This window comes from Gavialis gangeticus, unplaced genomic scaffold, assembly GCF_001723915.1.
Source record: "Gavialis gangeticus isolate Ggan-Ray unplaced genomic scaffold, GavGan_comp1, whole genome shotgun sequence".
Taxonomy (NCBI): Eukaryota; Metazoa; Chordata; order Crocodylia; family Gavialidae; genus Gavialis; species Gavialis gangeticus.
Genome location: NW_017729015.1, coordinates 15817690 through 15825247, shown reverse-complemented (window position 1 = coordinate 15825247; position 7558 = coordinate 15817690).

The window sequence follows — 7558 nt, the reverse complement described above, 5'->3', positions numbered from 1 at the left end:
GATGAAGCAGAGCTTTGTGTGAGAAAGCCGGGCTGCAGCTCTTCTCACGCAGCTGCAGGGCTGGAATTGCCCCTCTGGCCTGGTAGGTGACCAAGAGCTTTGGGAGGACACGCTCCCAGGGACAAGCACAGCACCCTCCTCCCTCCACCGCTGCACCTGGACAGGGTAGAGCTGGGACCTGGCTGCCTCTGCAGTCCCTCAAGCATCCACATTTTTCTTTCTGGTGCATTTAAACCTGTTCCCATGCAGCAATCTCTGCAGCGCTGACAGCAACGCCTGCAACTCCCTTCTGCACTAAAGGTATTTTTAGTCACTTTTTTTTTTTAATGATAAATGTTTTGGTGTCTCTCTCAACTGCGCACCAGTTGTAATTACCAGTCCTGGCTGGCCCTGAATGGTCCACATAACCGTTTCAGACACTAAATTAAAAGGAAATGCCAGCATATCCAACCACATCAAGGATTCAGCATCTTAAAATACGTTTAAATGAGATGTGTGAAAGATCCTATCGTCCTTCAGCTGGAAACCAGAAAAAAAAATAAACTACAGAAGCAGAAGAGAAGAGAGAGAATTGTATAAGTGCCTCCCGCAGTGTTACAAATTGTGGTGGATAAACCATAGTGCTTGGCTTTGCCTCCTAAATAATTGCTTTCTCCACCTGTCAGATAATAGGACGTTAAGGAAAAAGATCGTCCCTGATAATACTTTATATAGAAAGGTCTGGCCTTTTTAAAATTCAGAACCAAGTCCAAAATTCTGGTGTGTTTGATCACACACAATCCTTCATCTTGCATCCCCATATTTCCAAGAAACTGGAAAGTTACTGCAATTCCCACATGGAAAAAAAAATAACTTTGTTAAAAAGTTTGTGTTGGAAAGCATGTTTCAGTTAACATTCCTGCCTGCTCCTTCCTTCCTTGGCAGAAGAACTGAATGGATAGTCTCTTTTACCAAAACCCAACCCTTCTACAAGAAACACACATCCCTCCTTTCAGCCAGACTTACAAGGGGACAGGGACATGGACTGGGGACTGCTGTGCCTTGACTCGTGGAAAGGCCTTGGGATGGGATGCAGCTAAGGAACTGAGGAGAGAGCCCGAGTTGCTGGAGGTGCAAGGCAGAGGTGGGAGTGGGGCAAATATATTTCTGATGGTATTTCATTGCTGCTAGGATTTGGCTTGGAGGTCATGGCTGGCAGGACTGGGGTGATCCCACTCCGAGTATTGGTATACAGCACTTTTGATGGTGCTTTCTACTGCCTGCAGTAGAGGAGAGAGAATCCCTGCCCTGAAAGTTGAGGCTGAATGGAGGATCATTGTGCTCACATCTAGTGGCTGTCAGTTCAAGTTCACATTCTTTTCACAACCCAACATAGCGATCTTGGGACTTACAGCTCTTTGCAATCACTCCAGTTATTAGCTGGCAGTCCTTCAGTTGCCTTAAGATCTCCCATTGCTCTGCTATTCACTCCCTTGTATTAAGGAGCCTGTATGAGCAGCATGTCCAGCCACATGCAGACCCACCCAGCTCTTTCAGCTGTGCTTAAGCTGACTTGCTAAAACGGATGGAAGGGAAGCAGCTCCACCCAAATTTCTAAGCAGAGGCTAGGAGCTAAAAAGCCAGGCATCCTGCTGGGCTGGACTGGCTCCGAATCAAACAACCACCTGTTATAATTGGGGGGTGGGGTGGGGAATGAGCGCTAAAGGTGGGTCTCTAGGAACACAGGCTGTCATGCAGAGTAAGTATGCAGTACAGCCGCTGCAGAGTGTGCCAAGCAACTGCTTGCAAATGCAAAAACGGAGATGGGGTGAGGATGTTAGCAGAGAAATAGGAAAAAAACAGGGAGATTTCCTTCAATGCATTAGACTAGTAATGACCCATCTGTGGGGAAAGCCACACTTTTTGCTATAGGCAGTATGGCTGAGAGTGACATCTGGGCTTATTATAATGGAAGGAAATAGGAGAGGCAGAGAGGACCCCCCATTCACTTCTCTCTGTATCTGACAGCAGGGGGTTAATGTTGCTATATCTTTTGTTGGGAAGAGTTAAGGGCAAGTTTCGTGGCTCTATGCCCTTCTCCTTTTCTATGCATTAGCACTGAAACAGCTCGTGGCTTGAAGAACACCTGTCTGCTCTCCAGCTTGTAGGAAGGAGAGGCTTTTTTAGGTAGCTTTTGTTCTGTGGCTAGCAAGGAGGCAAACATGGACTTCACACCTCTTTAAAATGAGCTTGCAAAGAGGTTGCATTAAAGTCTTGCCCGAGTCTATCTGTAACGCGTGCCTCCAGACCAGCCTATCCTGGTCATCAAGGTGGGTGTGGGTCCTTCAGTGACTAGCAAACTGGTTTGTGGAGGGAGAACCACAGTCTGGTTCTCTCTGACTGGGTCTGCCCACGGAGTGTGACAAAGTGCAAAGCTATCCTCGGGAGGGACTGGACTGCCCAGCTCTGAAATTCCTGGGTCATAAGTAAATCATTAAAATGGGTGGCTGCTCCCGGAGTGCTGTCATTCCCAAAATAACTGGAGTGGATAGTAACTCCCTGGAGACTGCATCAGGTTCTGACAACTTCCTCTTGGCATCTCTGCCTGCTGGCTCTGTGGCTGGGACAGCGATGCAGCTTTCCACCTCCCTTTGAAAGGAAGGTGACTTGAATCTTAAATTTAAATGTTCTGAACAGGCCTATGACACAAGAAGCCGCCCATGCGTTTTCCTAGGCAAAGCCGAGTGAATTCCCCTGAAAGCAGTAGGTGTGGGGGTAGTGCATGAAGGAAGGGGTGCTCAGAGGAGGTATGCGTGTATGCTGGTGCACACGGTCAATGGAAATACAGCATATTAAGGGCACCCATTAGTGCTACTAATGGTTTCCATCAGCTTTTCCTTTTAAACGCTTCATTTTTCTACTGCTAGACTTCACACACAAATGTTATGCAGAGTCCCAGTGCCCAAGAATGAAGGAATTATGGCAATCCTTGCTTAAAATAAATACAGTGAAGCTTATTCTCTTCAAGCTAATGTGTAATAACAGTGCCAGGGCTAGGGCTTGTCACTTACTCAGGCTTGCTTCCCCCCCCCCCCATGTTTTTATGGACTCAAGAGGGGTCTCCTTCTGAAAGTCAAGTAGCTCTGCAGGACACTAGTAGATCAGTTATTTTTGCTGGGTGAATTGGGTTGGCTTACTAATAGCCAGTTCAATGAGCAGGGAAAAATTCTGCCTGTGCAAATATTCAAGTGGATGAAGGTTCTGGACCTAGTGGTTTTTATGTATTTATTCATTTTGAACTGTTCTACCCAAGTAGAGCTTTGTATCTGCAAGGGACAACTGACAGGATCAGTTCTGTACACAACCACCCTAGCGTACTGGCATGGATTTTTTTTCTCCCATGCAAACGCAGTTGCTTGCTCAGAAATGCGTGCACAACTGCATATCTACTGGAGTCCAAATAAAGGTGTGACTGCTCATCAGAGCATTAAATTACCCAATTTGTCCCCCACGAGCAGGATAATTGCACAGCAAATTATGCATGCAACTTCAGGTAAACCTCCTCCCACAAACCTTTAATTAGCAGGAAGGATTGGACAAACCCACAGCATGGAGGCTATTTGAAGTTTAAGGCTAGAATTCCGTTGCTTGGCTCTCGCATGGTCCCTGCAGGATGTGGGGTTTTGGGGGGCTGTGAGATGTAAGAAGATCGAGGGAAGTGATTCTTCCTCTCTATTCGGCACTGGGGAGGCCACATCTGGAGTCCTGTGTCCAGTTTCGGGCCCCCCACTACAGAAAGGCTGTGGAAAAAATGAAGAGAGCCCAGCAGAGGGCAATGAAGATGGTTCAGGGGCTGGGGCACAGGATTCTGAGGAGAGGCTGAGGGAGCTGGGCTTATTTTGTCCAGAAAAGAGGAGACTGAGGGGGGATTTAATAGCAGCCTTCAACTAACTGAAGGGTGGCTCAAAAAGGATGGAGCTGGGCTGTTCTCAGCGGTAATGGATGCCAGAACAAGGAGCAATAGGCTCAAGTTGCAACAAGGGAAGCTGAGGTTAGAGATTGGGAAGAACTTTCTCACAAGGAGCATCATAAAGCACTGGAACAGGTCACCCAGAGAGGTTGTGGAGTCTCCAACCTTGGAGGTTTTGAAGACCCAGCTAGACAAAGCCTTGGCTGGGATCGTCTAGTTGGGGCCGGTCCTGCTTTGAGCAGGGGGTTGGACTAGATGTGACCTCTGGAGGTCCCTTCCAACCTTCATTTACTATGATGCTATGAATGCAACATGAAATGTGGACATACTAGAGGGGAGTTTTCAGCATTAAGTCTATACTTCCTGTGATGGGGGTGGGTAGTTTTCATTTTTCCCCCTCCTGACGAGTTGAAGGGGAGAGGAGCTGATCTCAGTCCCTTGCATCGTCTTGCTCTTCGCAAAAGCTCTCTAGCGGTCTAGCCCGCAAGATTTCAGAGAGAAACTTCAGCGTGTGAACTGAGCCAAACTGGTGCCCCTGAGTCAGAGACCTGCCTTGCGTGACCACAGCATGTGCTCGCTCACACGTGCCCCATGTTCAGTGCTCCTCTTTTCCAGGTGTGTAAGAACAGAGAGGAAACTTCTGCTGTGCGGGGGGGGATGGCTTGCTGAGACACCTCTGGTGAATGGAGTGTCTCATTTGGGCACAGACTGGGAAAGGGTCTCTGTTTTACCCTGCGCCTGAGTGACCTGTGTGCTGTGGTGCTGTCACCATTCTTCCCTTTGTCTCTGGCTGTCATCCTGCCTTTATTCAGCAGGGTACATCATAAAGATTTACAGCCATTGAGACACCTCCTGTTACCAAACCCAGTCCCCTGCCCTGCCAAACAACAGCTCTTAGAATAATAGATTTCATAGATTTTTTTAGGGTCAGTAGATCATCCAAGTCCGACCCCCTGCCCTGGGCAAGAAAGAGCACTGGGGTCACGTGACTCCAGCCAGGTAATCGTATGGACCCATCTGAACATTGAAAATCTCCTAGACGGCCCAGGCCAGCCCCTATCAGCTTTGTATGGTCTTGATGCATGTATTGCTGCAGGCCCCGGTGGTCTGATAGACTGAGCAGGAAACAAGTACAGACCCCCCTCCCCATCTCTATGAGGTATCTGTAGGGGCTGCCTCAATACTGTAGCCTCTGAGCACATTTTGTGTTATGCCCTGATGAGCAGGGAGACTTGATGACTTGCCTGAGGGCAAGCAGGATGCCTGTGACAGAGAAAAGGACAGGGAGCCCTGGGCCACCTTCCACTCCCCACACCCTCCTGCTGTTGTTAACTCCAGGACTTTTCTAGCAACAACTTCAGCACCATTTCCAGGCCTGGGGCTGTGCAGTGTTTTGGGTTATGCAGGAGAAGGAAAGGAGCCCACAGAGAGCCCCTTTCATGGGACATCTGTATCCCCCTATTAAATGGTGTTTGATGCATCCAAAGGCCCAACGCTGTCCTGCTCATGAAGCACCTACAAGCCAGGTAATTCCAGCCATCCTTGAGATCCGCAGGACAAACCGTCCACAGATTAACTGACTTGGAGCTGGGGACCACTCTCTACCAGGCATGGGTTCAAACTACCTATCCTTGGCCAGAGTTCGTCACCACTCCCTGGCTCTCCCTTGCCTTTGTCCCTCAAAACTTTCGACTGAAGCTTCCTACGTAAAAGCCTTTTGAAGCTGCAGTCCAACCAGCCTGCCATAGCACTTAAAGAGGAGAGGTGGCTTGCAACAGAGGCAAGGAGACATTGCCCATCTGTCCAGAAAAAAAATGAGCTCTGTGATGTTAACGTTTCTTTTCCAGCTCCATTGGTCGTCCTTCCAAACAAGCCCTTTGCATCCTAACTAGCTCCGCTGGGCTTTTCACAGCCACTTTGGTACATTGTCCATGAGGAAGAGAGATGCTTGTTAGATAGCCTCCCTTAAATGTCACTGGCATGTTGAAATGGTGCAGGCAGTAACCAGCCAAACTGGATTCCTGCAAGCGTTTAGCAACCTGCAGCGTCTCTTTTGAATCCTGATTCCAGTGTCCGGAACTTGTTCCACCCAGCTGCTGACGGAGAAGAGCACAGATTTTCTCCTGCACGCTCTGTTCCAGCAGCATCCGTCCCCCAGCACAGCCCTACACGTCTGCTGAATGGTTGGAAAACTCCCCAGATTCAAGTGAGCCCTCGGGGGTAGGCGCCGCTGCTCACCACTGATTCCAGTTGGAGCGGCACCTGCTCGTGTCAGGGCTCTGGGTGGTGCTCTGCTTTTAAGTCAGTGCTGATAAGAGTGAATTAGTAGTAGAGGTAGCTGGCAAGGGGAAGGTTTGATCCTCAGGCCCTGTGCAGAAGCAGGGCCCTGTGCCATCAAGTGTCATGTAGGGCACAAACAAGTCTCCATCTTCCCTGTCTATCATGTCCTCCATGTAAAGTCTAGGGAGGTTCCCCCACAAGCAGCTTTTTTAATGCCCTGCTTGATTGTAAGCCAGCTCAGTGAAGCCCTGTAGTGTGCCACAGTCCCCTTCCTGACATGGCCCAGTTCTCTCCATCCCATTTTCTGGAGGACCATGGGGGTATACATTCATGCCATTTAGTACCTGATATTTTTGCAAGAAATTGGCTTTCTGGGGCAGTCGAGGCCTGCCTGTGCCTTTGGAGAAGCTCACACCTGCATGCCAAGGCGGGAAGCATGCTCTCATGGAAGATCCAGGGCTTGCGGTGGCAGGAGCAACAGGCCCATATGAACCAACCCTGGGCTGTCCTAGCAGGGGCACAGCCAGCAGCGTGCCAGCGCTTTCTGTGGCCGTGTCTCCTCCTGTCTTTGCTGCTCTCAGCAAGCACCCTGATGACAGCAAGGGCAGCTGATCTGTTTTCTGGGGCTGCCATGGTCCTTCCAGGAAGCAAAAGGGAGTTTTGAACGCTTGCCGTCGCCTCTCCCACATCCAACCACAAATCTCTTTATGAAGCCCGCCTGCCTGCTAAATACAGGACAGCCACTTTTCAGTACAATCCAGCCTCTGAACAGGCTTTTCTTAGCCAGGCTGCCACAGGAGACTACATCTGGACAAACGATGCTCAAGCTAGAAGACCTATAAATAGGCAGTTATTTGCACGGCCCCACAACAAAGCAGCGAGGTCGGCATTAGTAACGAGGTTTGGTCTGTGAGGTTTGGGTCCCAGTTAAATTTAGCAGTGAGGCTTTGGTTCCTAGCGCAGATCTGGCTTGGGGACAGGGCAGGATGTTGTCAGAGGCTTGTGTGGAGCGGTGGTATCTGAGGAGGCGGCACTCTGTTAGCCTGTGCCCTGAACCGCTACGGCGCACACGGCAGGTCGGGGGCTGCAGAGGCGCGGCGCCCCCCGAGCAATCCCAGCAAACAGTCAGCACCGTCCACCCCTGCAGGTGCTGCTTGTGGCACCCGGTCCCCAAGTCACGCAGCTACTGCGCCCCTTCCTCGAAACGCCCAGCGCGCATCAAACCTCCCCGGTGAGGAAAGGCCCGCACCCGACCCCAGCAGCTTGCTCGAAGGGGCGGGCACTGTGCGGATGGCGAACCCCCCGCCCGTCACCCGCCACCCCCTGACC